At 40.2% G+C, this 14,423-nt stretch overlaps 1 long non-coding RNA gene across 1 annotated transcript; it reads right to left on the minus strand.

The window, feature by feature from the left end:
* Positions 1–322: 322 nt before the first annotated feature.
* Positions 323–2,938, minus strand: LOC127140271 (uncharacterized). The gene is made up of 2 exons (XR_007810741.1): positions 745–2,938; positions 323–670 (listed from the first exon to the last, which is right to left on the minus strand). It is a non-coding gene; the product is annotated as an uncharacterized LOC127140271 (long non-coding RNA).
* Positions 2,939–14,423: the final 11,485 nt, after the last annotated feature.

Consider the following 14,423-nt stretch of genomic DNA (forward strand, 5'->3'; position numbering starts at 1 on the left):
AGTCTGAGAATTTACAAATATAAACACTCCTGTGTTTGAGAAAATGTATTACAAAGGAAAACTTTTTGTTATTACTTTTTGGTATTACTGTACACAGAAGCAACAGAGTTTTGAGAGGAGATGCAGACTTGATGAACAGAGGCAGAGTTTGTGAGCATAATTTGGGTTGATCATGTGTTGGAATAATTTTGACATGAATTTGTTGCCAGTGTAGTAAAAGATGAGCAGAGTGAACAGTGATGGTGTAGAGTTGAATGCCTGACTGCTATCAGTGCTCCAGTATCTGCAGCTGTGTGGTTGTTAAGGAACATACTGTATGTACAGTAGGGGAAATGACAGCTTGAGTTGCAGTGTGGGCAGTGTTAGTGATGGCAAACATGAATGGTGCTGTGCTATTGTAACTGATAGGAGACTGGTTGGGCTTATTGGTATTGTAGTAGGTGAAGTGAGTTAACATTAGGGTATTAAAGCTCATAGTTAACAGGAAGACATATAAAATTTTGATCTCAAAGCTGCATTTAACCCACTCTCCAGCAAATGAATTAAGATTTAATACAAAATGTAGAACCCAATCACACCAATTAAAAAAAATAAAAACTAGACAGGATAACCCTCATGAAGGTAAAATTTATTGCAGGACTGATTGCCTTAATTTTAGGTAGGTATGCAACTGAGCATGTGTGTATATATATATATATATATATATATATATATATATATATATATATACACACACACACACACACACACACAGTATATACATTATAACAGTGGCAGGCCGAGCACAGCTATAGAAACCATCAACAATATACAGAAACACAGTACAACAGAACTATGCATCACAGACAGACATGTCATGTAGCCAGAATAAATGGCATTACTAAAAAAATGCCCTAAAAACCCAATGAACACAGTTGAATAGGTCTCCAAACACCATCATCTCCAGCAGAAATATCAATATTAACTAATACAATGACAAAGACTAACAATAAAATACAGGTAAAATGGATTTTACTCACCGATTATTTGTAGACACATAATAAAAAACTGCCTCTGTCGAGCAGACATAAGGTGAATTAGAACTATGTGAGAAATATGACTGAGCAGACTCGTCTTTCAGCGTTAGCCTCCATAGATAGAAAAGGACTTATTGTTGGAACTGAGACGCACAGATAACCTCTACAACAGTCACTGAACTCTTCTTCCTCCTTCAGCCGTTGTGGGTTGAAAAAACAGCTATTAAATCTATGCTAACGTGTTAGCTTGTGCTAGTAGCTATAGATGTGGTTTGCTAGCTCTGACCAGTACATTTTCTGACCGTCCAATCAAATGACATGGAAATGACGATGTCATGGTACGCCAGCTAGATGGCCCCTGATCTCACCAACTCAAAATCTGATTGGTTAAAGGATCCGCGAGGCAACAGTTTCATCGTCATTCATTTTAAATTACAGTGGCCTGCACTGATTCTGAAGGCCTTAAACCTGGCAACACAGAGCTGAAATCTGATTGGATAAATGCTCTAACAGCAGGTCTTGCTGGCCCTGACAGCCCACCACTGCAATATACCAGACAGGAGATAATGCCACATCTTTTCAATAAACCATTGTGCCTGACTAGTTCTAGCATGTTCCTGGCAAGCTAATGTGTCTTAAGCTGGCTAGTGCAAGTTATTTCAATAGTTCGTCAACCAGCCCTGCACATAATCACCAAACTTCTAGAACCACACATTTCAAGAAGCCACGCAGATGAATTTTTGCTGGACCACTTCAGGCTGTGTCCCAAAAGACAAGAGCACTGCATCAAAAAACAAATGCAGCAGTCTGATGGACTTTGAAATTAGCATAGAGTACGGCATCTTCTCACTGTAGCAACATGCCCACACCAAACAGACCCTTGTGCTTTTTTAATGTAGTGCTATTTTCAGCCTGAGTGCTCACTTGTTAGGAAGAAATGTTTGGGCGTATCCTAGGCCTTCATCAGTGTAGCTGATCATATGCAACTTGCCCTGAGGTAGTCCTATGGTGGGCACAAACTCGTTCCTCATGTTTTATGCACTTTCCATTCCTTTGCTGGAGTGTGGGTGTTCAGTTCTAAGCAGAGAAAACACTAACATCATGCTTTACTTTGGTCTGACCTTAGAGCGGAAACAAGGCTGTTACAGAAAGAGATCATTTGAGTAGGAAAAGAAAAAAAGAAAGGAGGAGGATTCTGACAACTGACATTTCTTTGATGAAATGTTGTTGAAGAGAACAGGGAGGAAAGAGTAAGAGAGTCTTGGATGCATCAAGAATGTTTTTGTGAACTAAATTATAATTGGCAGCAAATTTTGAAACTGAACCTGGGTCTTCTGTTTTATCAGACCAGTATGCCTGAAGCTAGGTTTAAGCTTATCTGTGAAACAGGTGTTGACAATTATTTTTGTGACAAATCAAAGTGGAGCCTTTAATGTTTGAGCTCTGATATTTTTCTTGTCAAAATACTAATTGTACCTAATATTACATCACTGTTTCTGCCCCAATAGGACGTCTATTATGACTAATACCTGAAATGAAATCTGAAATTGTTTTTTCTCTGTATAGGGATTCTACATCACTGTATATTGTCTATGGTTTTTAAGGCAATTTGAGAGCCTTTTTCTGTTAATGACTGTACTTTGAATATTTTGGCTTGATTACTAAATGCACCAACTATCATCTTCTTGTTGCTGGTGATACAGTACACATACTGCTATCAGTTATTCTACCTTACAACATAGTTTTTTTCTGTTTTGTTTTTGTTTTCATTGAGATAAATTAAAAAGTGGTTTTACATTTTACATCATGTGTTTGTGTATCCTTTGCCTTCCAGCTTTAAGACTCTCTTCACAAGCAACAAGACATTTATGATCACTACCACGGCACTAAAACATGTGATCATTGCATTTGATGCTATTATGTAGCTCTTGTGATCACACTGTTACAGTCTCATTGAGTGCATTCAGACAATGGCTTGGAAGAAAACAGGGGTATTCCCTGTTGCTTAAGTTGATCTGGCCTCCAGCATGCAGCGTTCTATTCCATCAGAGATGCTCTAACTGTAAAGTGCAAAAGTTGGCTCGGCTCACCCATGACCAAAATAGTCCTGATGGCTGACAGCTGCTGGCCTGCCTGGAGACTGCTGCACAACACTGAAGGTTTTAAAGAGGTGGAGCTTTGACACAGAAAGTTAACATGACATTATTTTGATGAAGAACTGTGCAAAGTAATGAAACTGAACTAATATCTTGTGCTGGGACAGCTATGGAGAGTTTATCCAAAAAACGTAGGCACATTTAATATAACTGTTAGTTATATTAGTAGGCTGTCTTTAGTTGGTGTGGTGCACACCACTGGATAAGGAGGAGCTGAGCCAGCTCTAAACTCCATCCAAACTGTTTGTTAGAAGTTTGAATAGCTTTGGAACCAGCCAACCCCCCCACCCCCTTCCCACACACACACACACACACACACACACACACACACACACACCTTACAGTGGTTTGTGTTGCGTTTACATGTGCTATCATCTTGACCAAGTGACCAGATTCCACGTACTGGTTTTGAATTACACGATTATGAAATTTGTTCATCATGTTGAAGTGATTTTTTGCAAGTGCTTGATTTTCACTGTAAGGCTACAGGCTAATTGCAGGCTAATTAATATTTTCATTATTGTTTAATCTGTTTTTTTCAACTGATCATTTGTATATGAAATGTCAGAAAATAGTGCAAAATGCCCATATCCCACCTTCACTCTAAAGCCCAAACATGTTCATTTCATATATGACAAACTAAAGCAGAAGTTCATATGTTAGAATATTGTAAATCAATTTTCTGTGTGGTGAACAGTGAGAGAGTTTATCATTGTGTGCTTATGTGGGCAACAGCTGACCCAGTGCCATGGCATGTTATCTATTAATTTTGTGTACATGGACACAAATGTACCTTTTTTTTCTGTGACAGTCAGCAGAACTTGCAGTTTGTCAAATTGTCACAACATTTAACTTCAATGAACTATTCAACGTGTAGTGATTTACAGCAATATTACCCTTATTTATGGATATGTTTAGGCAAACACAGCACTTGGATAAGGTTAGTGAGAGATTGTGGTTCACTGTGATTTCAGACACAATGTGTTGATTTAAATTTCAAAACTACAATTTTTTCTTACCAACCTGTTGCTTAAACTTTACCGCAGACTGGATGTGAACCCCCCGTCGCCCACTATGCACTCCAACCTACGTCCCTGCACTTCTGCGTCTGTTAATGAATATAGCAAAATTGCATTTCTAATCGATATACATGAGTTTTAAAGTCATGCTGTCATGAAGAAAACTGAAAATTCATGTCCACTGCCACATTTCATCACTATTTCACAAACTGCCATGAAGGTGTGAGGTGTGTGGTGGGTGGTGTGGTGGGGGTTGTAACAGCAAACACAAATAGCACAGAACAGATTTTTGTTTGCTCAAATGAATTGATTCTTTAAGTGATACAAAATGTGCAACTTTGTCTGGACACATAATGCTGCCAAGAATTTTTATCAACAAATTCTGAACATTAAGATCACTGACAAGTAACTACAGCATTGTTGAACTATTATTCATGGTTCTGTTAAAGCATTTACAGCACTTGGTTACGGTTAGGGAAAGACAAAAAGATTGTAGTCTTTTTCTAAATACAGAAAAACTCAAACAAAACAAAAATAATGTTAAAAGTTGAACTAAAGTCATCCTCTTGCCTTAATATAACCAGACATGGCTGTGGTCTCTGGTGAGAGTCTTGAGCTCAGAACACTAACTGCCCTCCAATGACTCACATGTGATAGAAAAAATGTAGCACTTCCTTCACTCAATCAATTTGAGGCAGGCAGTGATTACAACATGACATGTTATTTTCACGAGACAAGGCAGTATAGGCAAATGCAAAGAGCTATACACAATGATTCATATTGATGGTCCACATTCTGTTACAGCTAAAATCCCTTGAAAGGAAAAGATCCCTAATGAAGGTCTTACAGTCTTTCTTCAAGAACAGTCAAGGTTCTTTGCAAAATCTAGCTGATGAGAGCTGTGAGCTCAATTTTAGTCATGCTGGAGTCATTGAAGGTCCAGGCCTGCACTATGTGCTTGTTCTACATAGCCTTAAGGTATTTTTGTAATTTTGTCAATGCACGGGGTTCCTTGATCACCAGAAACCATAACATCCCAGCAAAAAAACATTTTAACAATGACTCTACCTTTGTCAGACCTGCTGAAAGCAAAACTGCTCAGCTGGGGTCCCAAGGGGTCAATTGAGGGAAGGCCTTAACCCTCTAGTTAATTAATTAGTTAATTAGTTAATTAGTTAGTTAGTTCAGACTAGCCCCTCTAGTCTGAACTCCTCTTTCCCCTTTTATTGCTGGACTCTGCTGGTCCGTCTGTCCTGTCGGGGGAGGATTATGGTGAACTTAGTACAGACTCTATAGTTCGGGGGAGGTATGGCATTTCAGTGTGAGAATTGCCAAGGTCAAACAGCATCAGTTTCAGACTGCCACCAGTATGTGAACGAGAGACAGCGTCAAACCTCAACCATCTCCCGATGCACACACCCTCTCCTATTTCACAGGTCATCACTTCTCTGCTGTGGGATACCACACAAGTTAACATTTGCATTGGTTTTCACCAACCAGAGAGCAAGTCACCCACTGAGGACTCTGGTCAGCTAAGGAAACATCAAGAGCCAAATGTAGGTTCTGCAAATGCTCCACAAACACCTCTCCCTGGAGCACCAAGCTTTATTGGTATTGTTTGACATGGTATAAGACTCGAATTTCCATTTGGTTCATCTATTTGAATTTTTATCTGTCTGAGAAATGACACCTAGACGATACTCCTTTTATATATATCTCGACAAAGAAGTGTAGAAGGAAGGGAGCAACAATTATCAACAAATACAATAAAGGTGCCTTGCCTAAAAACCTAAACGTTTAGTCTGCTGGAATATCACATATCATTCAATTCAGTTCAGTTTTATTTTTAAAGGGCCATATCACAACAGAAGTTATCTCAAGGCACTTTTCATATAGAGCAGGTCTAGACCGTACTCTTATATTTTTATGGAGAGAGACCTAACAGATCCACCATGAGCAGCACTAGGCGACAGTGGCAAGGAAAAACGTCCTTTTAAGAGGCAGAAACCTCGAGCAGAACCAGACTCAGGCTGGGTGGACATCTGCCTCGACTGGTTGAGTTGAAAAAAAAAAAAAGATTGTAATGACAATTTTAGTAGTAAATGCATAAGTAGCAGTAATACTTGAAGCAGAGGCAGAAATACCTGCAGAAAGAGACAGAAGAGGAGACAGAGACTAAAGAACACAAAACTATGGGAGGGGGAATATATTGAGTTAGTAACATGTATTTATGGGATATAAAACCATACTGAGAGAGAGAGAAAGAGAGAAAGAGAGAAAGAGAGAGAGTACAGTACAGGCTGACCTGCAGGCAGGGATAACATCAGTATCAGTACAGAGCTCAACCAAGGAACTAAAATGCTTTAGAGCCAGTTGACCAGAAATGTAAATAATACCAGATTTTTTGCAGGTTTTGTGCACACACTCCAAGAACACCTCATGGAAGACATGCTGGTAGTTTCACAGCAAGCAAGGTAAATAAAGATCCCTGGCTTCAAATAGAACACAAGTTAGTGTCTCTGACATACAGGACTCTGCAAATAATATGTGTATAACTGTGTATGAATCCCTACAAATCTTGTTCACGTACAGCATCATTTTTGGTGTTTATCAGGCACTACCAAGCCCCAAACCACCACCACTATCTACAGTTAGTCAGTGTTATGCTTTCTATACTTCAGCAGCTGCTAGTGCAGTCAGGAAGTCAGTATATGTAACAAACCTTGAATCTTGTTTTGTCATTTTTAGTGAGGCGTGAGAGAATTCAGTAGAAACAAAAGCAGATAGATCTATTTTTATATCATATGCCAACAAAAATCTTTGAGAAAAAATGTGCTTGGTTCCTTTTTAAGGGCAATAACCATATTCTGTAAAGAAAAGGGGAGTAAAAGTACATTAAATATTGAGAACTGAGAATTGTGTTATCACACCAGTAAATATTATAACACATTATAACAGCTCCCATCTGTGACTCATCTTGGACCAGAGCACATGTATGAGCAAGTATACTTTTCTCACTAGCTATCCCTAAATTTGATTCCACACATTCAAACACACACCTCCCTGTCTTGTTGATTCTGAGAAGGGCAGTAATCATATCTGCAGCTAAGAAGGCTCCTAATGAATGACAGCAGTGAGCAGCTGATTATGTTCCTCTGCCACCCTGTAGTAACTTTATTAATGAAGCACTTTCCACATGGTCTACAAAAACAGACTAACAACCTCACACCAAGAATATTTTCATTTATTCTATTTATCATTTTCTCCCTCTGTCTGTCTTGTCATCAACCATTCAAGCAGTCATCATCACAGGCCAGGAAGCTCTGGAAGAAGTTTATTTGTATATGTATGTATTTATATGTATGTGTACTTTTTAAAACAGTACTTACAAAGTGCTTCACAGATAGATAGAAGATAATGAATTAAAAAAAAACATATAAAAACATTAAAAGGTGCTATATGTAAGCGTTTGCTATCACTTCATTCCAACTTTAACAGCTGTTCACTTACCAAAACCTTTAGCTATTGTTTGCATTTACAATACAAGAGGTTAGAATACACCCTGGGACGGCCAAGTGGGTTTACTGCTAGCTGCCTAGCTGCTTAGCTGCCTTGCTTGTTTGGACCAGTCATGGGTGATTACATGTTTCTACCCATGTAGTTGTTGTATGTGAATTGCATTTCTACTTGTGTTCAGTGTGGTCACAGTGCATCTCTGACCACCTCCAGCGGTGGTTTGGCTGATCGAATCACAATATGTCCTCAATGGATTTTGGGTGCATTTACACCTGCACTGTCTGATCATCCAAAACACATTTTAATGGGGTGTTAGATACCTCCGGGTCATTTCACACACTTAGGAACCTTCTTAAGCAAAAAAGACTATTTGACTGCATTCATATCCATTGCAGGAACTTTTCCCAGGGAGCAAACTTTTGAGGAATGAAGCTCCCCTACTTAAGTTTCCACCAGACGAACCAGGGTCTGAATTTAGTTGCAAAGGTTAAATTTTATCCCTGAAATGTTCCTTCTCACTGAGTGGTACTTTCTGGAGGTTCAGGAACTTTGGGAGACAGGACTGCAGGCCTGATTGTCACTAACTGGTCAAACACAGACAGCTGCTTCAACTTGAGCATTCATTCACAAAACATGGAAGTACTGTGAGAACAGTGGTATCCGTATTAGAATGAAGGGTGAACATTTCTCATTATTTGTTAATGTTAATAGTAACATTAGGTTTTGGTGTCGGCTTCCCAATTTGTTTTTAAAAGGAGCGAGAGAAAAGAGAGAGAAATAAGATATATAATCTGACAGAGTAAGAGAAAGCGAAAGAGCAGTGGTGCAGATACTGCATATGTTAAGATCCCAGCACTACACCAGGCCCATTTACTTTTATCAAAGTTTGTCTTATTCCATTCAGCAGCAGATCTTCTCCCCACAGTGTCACTCAGTATCTTGACTGCCCACATGCTGCACCTGCCTTCTGATTGGCTAGAACTCTTCTGTATTATTAACCCTTTGTGGCTTGTGTTGTGTGTGCACTGAGTTAATTTTGTTTTCACGTTCATTTATCATAATAGATGGAGACAGAAAGTGTCAGAAGTGTAAACAGCCTAGATGGACTGTGTGATCTGTGGGAAGCTGTGGAGGCACCAGCCTGCAGAGACCATTTCCTCAGCTGCTTGTGGAGACCACTGACTCCCATAAAGTGCTGTGTCCTTTAAGCAGCAAGGACGGATGTAAAGGTATTATTTCTGACTTTGAGTCGGCCTCTCATTACGGACCTGCAATGAGTGTTCACTTGTCTTTTATTTACCATAACCTGATCTCATCTTAAAAAATTAACCATAGCACAGTTGCCCTGTGCAGATATGGCAGAATGGAAGAATTTGGAAAACACTATCACTGGATGTAATTCATGGTTTTGGCGAATCTTCCAGTACTGACATTCTCGACTAATGATATGGTCGCCGTGACAGGTAGCCAGCCTATTACAAGGTTCACTCACATACAGACAGACAACAGTTTCACAGCTATAGACATAGCATCTTGAATTTCATCGTAAAATTCACAGGCAGTGAGTTATAATTGTTGTTTCAGCCTGCATCAGTGCATGGAGTTGCTCTGTCATGGTGATGGTCTGAGTTTGGTTTTTATATTTTGTTTTGTTACTTGCACAAATAAAACTAAAAAGAGTAAGAAGTCAAAATAACATAAAACACAGGGTTTTATTCAGGTTATGAAAAAATGATGTTTACATCTTGTACATCTAACATATGGTATCTATTGAAATGAATCTCCACTAGAATCTAAAATAAAGCTCTGAAGACTTGAACAATGCTTGGCTGTGCAACATGACTCTACACATGGACCTACCTGTGGACACAGAGCAAGGGCCGGTTTTTGCTATGGGCGCCCGGGGCGCAGATTTAGCCAGGACCGCCTCTGACACAAAGGAAAAAGTTCAATATACTGGTGTGTGGATTCAGGATGGTGATAGGAAGATGTCATGTTGCCCTCTGGTGGATGAAAAACAAATCCATACAAGTCAGATTCATTTAGAGCGGGGGTCTGTCAAGAAATGCCTCAGTTACAACCACAGAGACTAAGCATAAAGATGAAGAGAAAAGGTGAGGAGACATTTGTTATAAGTGAGTTGGAGAAAGAGAGAGAGAGATAAACATAGACAGAACGTCACCAAAACTGAAGTAAAACCCAGAGAACAATGGAAACCCATTAAACAAGCACAACAACAGGAAATTTGTGTGTCTGCAAAACAACAACAAAGCTGTGAGTTTCTGAACACAAGCCCTCTATGAAAGTTGTCACAGATGGATCTAAGGATCCATTCTCAGGAAAAACACTGATTGGGATGCATGTGGCTAACCTTCACATCCAATGTGGCATCTGCTTCTCTGATCATTTGTTTGTTTTCACAGCTGAGCTGCTGGGAATTTTACTGTGCACGCGGTGGACTGAGACGGTTAACCCCGTTCAGAAGGTCTGAGGAAATCTGACATCGAAGGGAATCCAGAAACATTCTATTTATTTTCTATCATTATTATGACTATTTATGTTAATAACATCATTGACAGTTTTCAATACTTTTGTAGCTGATTATCTGCTCTTTTAGGGTTTAGCTCCTTTGTGCCTATCGTTACTTTCATCGAATAAGCCTAAATCTTAGCTTCACCGTTTACGGATCTCTCCAGCGGAAACTGTAATTGGCTGCGCGGGTGCTGTTTGATGCACCAACAAAAAAAAAAAACTGTATTGGTGTATCAGTTTTAATGAAGATAGAGAAGAGGTTAGAAGAGGAAACAGGCACAGTGAGTAACTACACTGCTGAGATAGACGTTACTTTATCCTCACATCAGGGAAACTCGGCGCCTTGGCGTGTTTGAGCTTACTTCGGAGAAGTACAGAGAGTACGTTGATTGAAAAGCGTGAAAGAGGAGCAAGCACATGAGTGCGCCGTTAAAAAGCGTCCCCAGTGAAGCTGGAGCAGTGAGCCATGGTTCCGCAAAATAAAAAAAGTGTGACCTGAAAGGCCTCGCATACAATATTGGTGCTATGTGGGATGGTAATGTAGACTGTATATACAGTTTATGGGTGGCAAGTGGAGCTGCCTGGCTGTAACCACCCAGGGCCACCCCCCTGGCTCCACCACTGTCAGATGGTACGATCCTTTGAGCGTCGTCACACACGAGTGGTAGCACTGCGTGTACAGCGTTCAGTCAGTGCAAGTAGTAGCACTGGGGCATCCAGTGGTTCCGTCCTCTTTTAATTAACAAACTATAAATCAAAGATTAAAAGTAGTAGTCTGCCGGGGTGAGCCGGCTCCCATCGTTCACACAAAGGAGCCGTCTACTAGAACCGGACTCGCTCGCTACCGACACATCACCAAGAAGAAGGAGCTCAGCAAACCGACACGTTAGCCAACAGTAACAACAGAAAGTCTCTTAGTATCCAGTTTTCTACTCCGCTCTGCTCTGACCAGTCATCTGTGGAACATGTCGAGACTCCAAGGTTTGAAGGTTTTTATCAACCAGCGGCTAACTGCGGCAGTGGAGGAGGTCATTAGCCGTTTAGAGAAAGTAATAATGGAGTATGAAGATGAGATGGAGTGCCGCCATCGCAGGCTTGCTGAACTCTGCTTCAAAACCTGAGGATGAGCAGAAGAGAGCAGGTTTGTAGAATAAGACGTTTATTGCTTCGCTGGTGTTGCATAGCAACCGTGGGTAAGCTAACTAAACTCTTCATGCACAGCCTGTTTGCTCCTGCTAACTTAGCATATGCTAAAGACGTCACTGGGGGCTAGACATATAGACCATGCACACGGCATTTTCTGCACATTTCTCCGATTATACTCAAAAATTTTTACATTTGATTTTATTAAAATCAATTTAAAGTCGCAGTGTAATAATGTATATATGATAGATGATCACAAATGAATGGATAAACACCAGTAAGTAATGAACTAGTTTGTTTGAAGCTACTATGCAGCAAAGCGTCTTCAGACCTCACCTGATCGTCTTTCTGTCCTTCTGTCAGTCTGCTGGACACAAGTCAAGAGTTTCTGGCAGCTAATTAACTCACAGCCCTTTATTTTTACAGTGACATCAGAGCTCACCTGAGAGCCTGCAGGTCACCTGTCCAGTGTGTCTGTGCTCAGGCTGCTGCTGTACACATATCCATTAAAAAAAATAGATAAGTCAATAATAACTGAACTTTTGACCCACTTGTGGATGGATGGCTTTAATTCAGGTGGTTGCAAATTACAACGAAATGGTCGCAGTCTGGAATCCTGCACCTGTGATCAGATCACCCCACAGGGCAGGGTAATGGAGGGACTCCCTGTCACACCAGCCTTTCCACCAGTGCGCACCAGTTGAGTGTGCCCAAATGTGAGATGTTAGGTTTAGTTTTAGGATTCCAAATTGTTCTAGAATGATTGACAGTCTAAGGCTTTCTGTTTTTAGGGATTGCCAAACTCTGTTTTCAGTTTGCTGTTGATAGTGTGCATAGTCCTACAGATTACATGTAGGTTGTTTTTACAGCCATGCTAACACCTCTGTCAGGCTGTATATAGGCACAGCAGTGCTTTAAGATAAATGCTGACATCTGATGGGAATGAAGGGAAAATCCTGCAGGTATTTGGTCATGAACTAAAGTACTGGTCAAATTAATGATGGTGTTAGATGAAAAGTCAAGAGGGTCGTTCAAAGTTATTACAGTTCATCCTGAGCAAAATACAATGTCTTAACTCAATTTCATTGGTAATCTATAACTTGAATTTGTGTCTGTATTGTGTATCAATGTTTTCTGCAGATGTCCAGCCAGCAGCTGGTGATTAAAGAAGAGGTTCTGTCTGAGCAGCAGGAGTGGAGCCCAGGCAAGACCAGGAGGACCCAGAGCACCCACACATTAAGGAGGAAAAACAGGATTTCTGGACCAGTCAGGAGATCAGGAGTCAGCTGCATGCATGATGCAATATCACAAAGTTCCCATCCACACAAGTCCCTGTGAAGAGTGAAGAGGAGGAGAAATCTCAGTCCTCACAGCTTTATCAGAGACTGGCTCCAGCCAGCAGCTCTGCCCAACCAGAACCAGAACCAGACAGGAGCTCAGCATCTGGTTTTAAACATCAATCTAAATCTGTTGACAAGACCTCACACTCTTCAGAAGCTGAGACTGAGGACAGTGACGACGACTGGAAGGAGATCAGAAAACCTCAGACAGATTTAAATACTGTAAAAAATAAAGTTCCTGTCAATGATATAGGACGTAATACCAGCATTAAATCGTTCAGCTGCTCAAAATGTGATAAAAGATTTGGCCAGAAGCACCATCTGCAGACACACATGAGATGTCATACTGGAGAGAAACCCTTCCAGTTGCCTCTCTTTGTGGTAAAAGATTTACTCAGAAGGGAAATCTGACACAACACCTGACAGTCCACACACGGGAGAAGCCCTGCAGTTGTCCTGTTTTGTGGGGAAAGATTTTCACAAAAAGGAAATTTGACACAACACCATGACAGTCCACACAAAGGGAAAAACTTTGTTGGTGAGAGACTGGCAGAGAATTCTTAAAGGACAGAAGTACGCAGTGAACAAATTATCACTTTTGTTACCATCCAATCCAGGGTAACAGTTTAGACATGCCACTGCCACAACATAAGGGCCGAGTTGTTCTGGGAGTTACTGGTTCATATGTTCCCTGTTTTTGTCTTAAATACCAACTTATGTCTCGGGATGAGGTCCTTTCAAATCTTACAAAGTTTACATTTCAACATTTGCAGTTACTACCATACTAACTCCAACTCAAAAAAGTAATTATATCTGACACATTCAGTAAACAGCTATAAGACTTCAAATGTTGATATATGAATCAGGGATTCAGTGGGAGATTCTTAAGTTGTTTACATTTTCAGCTTTGTAAAATAATGTTAAATGACCAAGCAAGATCATACATCATATAATGTAAACAATTTGTAATGGCTAATTACTTGTTATTTACTTGAGAGCCACAGCTTACAGTGAAAATATTGTTTACCAGACTGAAGCCCCGCATGCACTGTAAGGCTTAAAGTATGTGGAAACCTGAATATTAAACCCATATGAGATAGTTAACCATGTAAATCCAAAACCATGGGCCTGACCAGAAGTACATAAAGTATATGGACAGAATAGTCTACTCACTATAGAGTGTAAATCATATAATCAAACACCTTTGCAAGTGTTCCATGTGACTCTGCTAGTCAGTAGGACAAATGATGACATGGAGGTCCTGACTGGTCTGCACTTCTCTGACTGTCACCTGAAAAAATAGTTATTTTACTACGTGGATTAATATAACACATTGTTTTATAAGGAGCTGGTTGATATTACCAGAGATCCATCCATTATCTTACCCCTTATCCTTAAGGGTCACAAGGCCTGGAGCCAGTGCAGTTGACACTGGGTCAAGGGGCAGGGTACACCCTGGACAGATATTACCTGAGACCAGTGTCATAATTTACTGTCACATTTACCCTCAGTAATGAAAGGATGTCATTAAATACACATGTGCACCTGAATCTCTCACAGAGGAGCACTTTTTCAATTTTGTGTACTGAAGCAAACACAGACAATCGTGGATTTGAATAACATGTATCTTATTTTAGAACACTGACACTAAACCAAGAAAATCATAGTAAAAGGGACTTTGTTTCACATCTCCTGGCTGTA

The sequence above is a fragment of the Lates calcarifer genome, unplaced genomic scaffold, assembly GCF_001640805.2.
Source record: "Lates calcarifer isolate ASB-BC8 unplaced genomic scaffold, TLL_Latcal_v3 _unitig_4146_quiver_2211, whole genome shotgun sequence".
In the NCBI taxonomy this organism is placed as follows: Eukaryota; Metazoa; Chordata; class Actinopteri; family Centropomidae; genus Lates; species Lates calcarifer.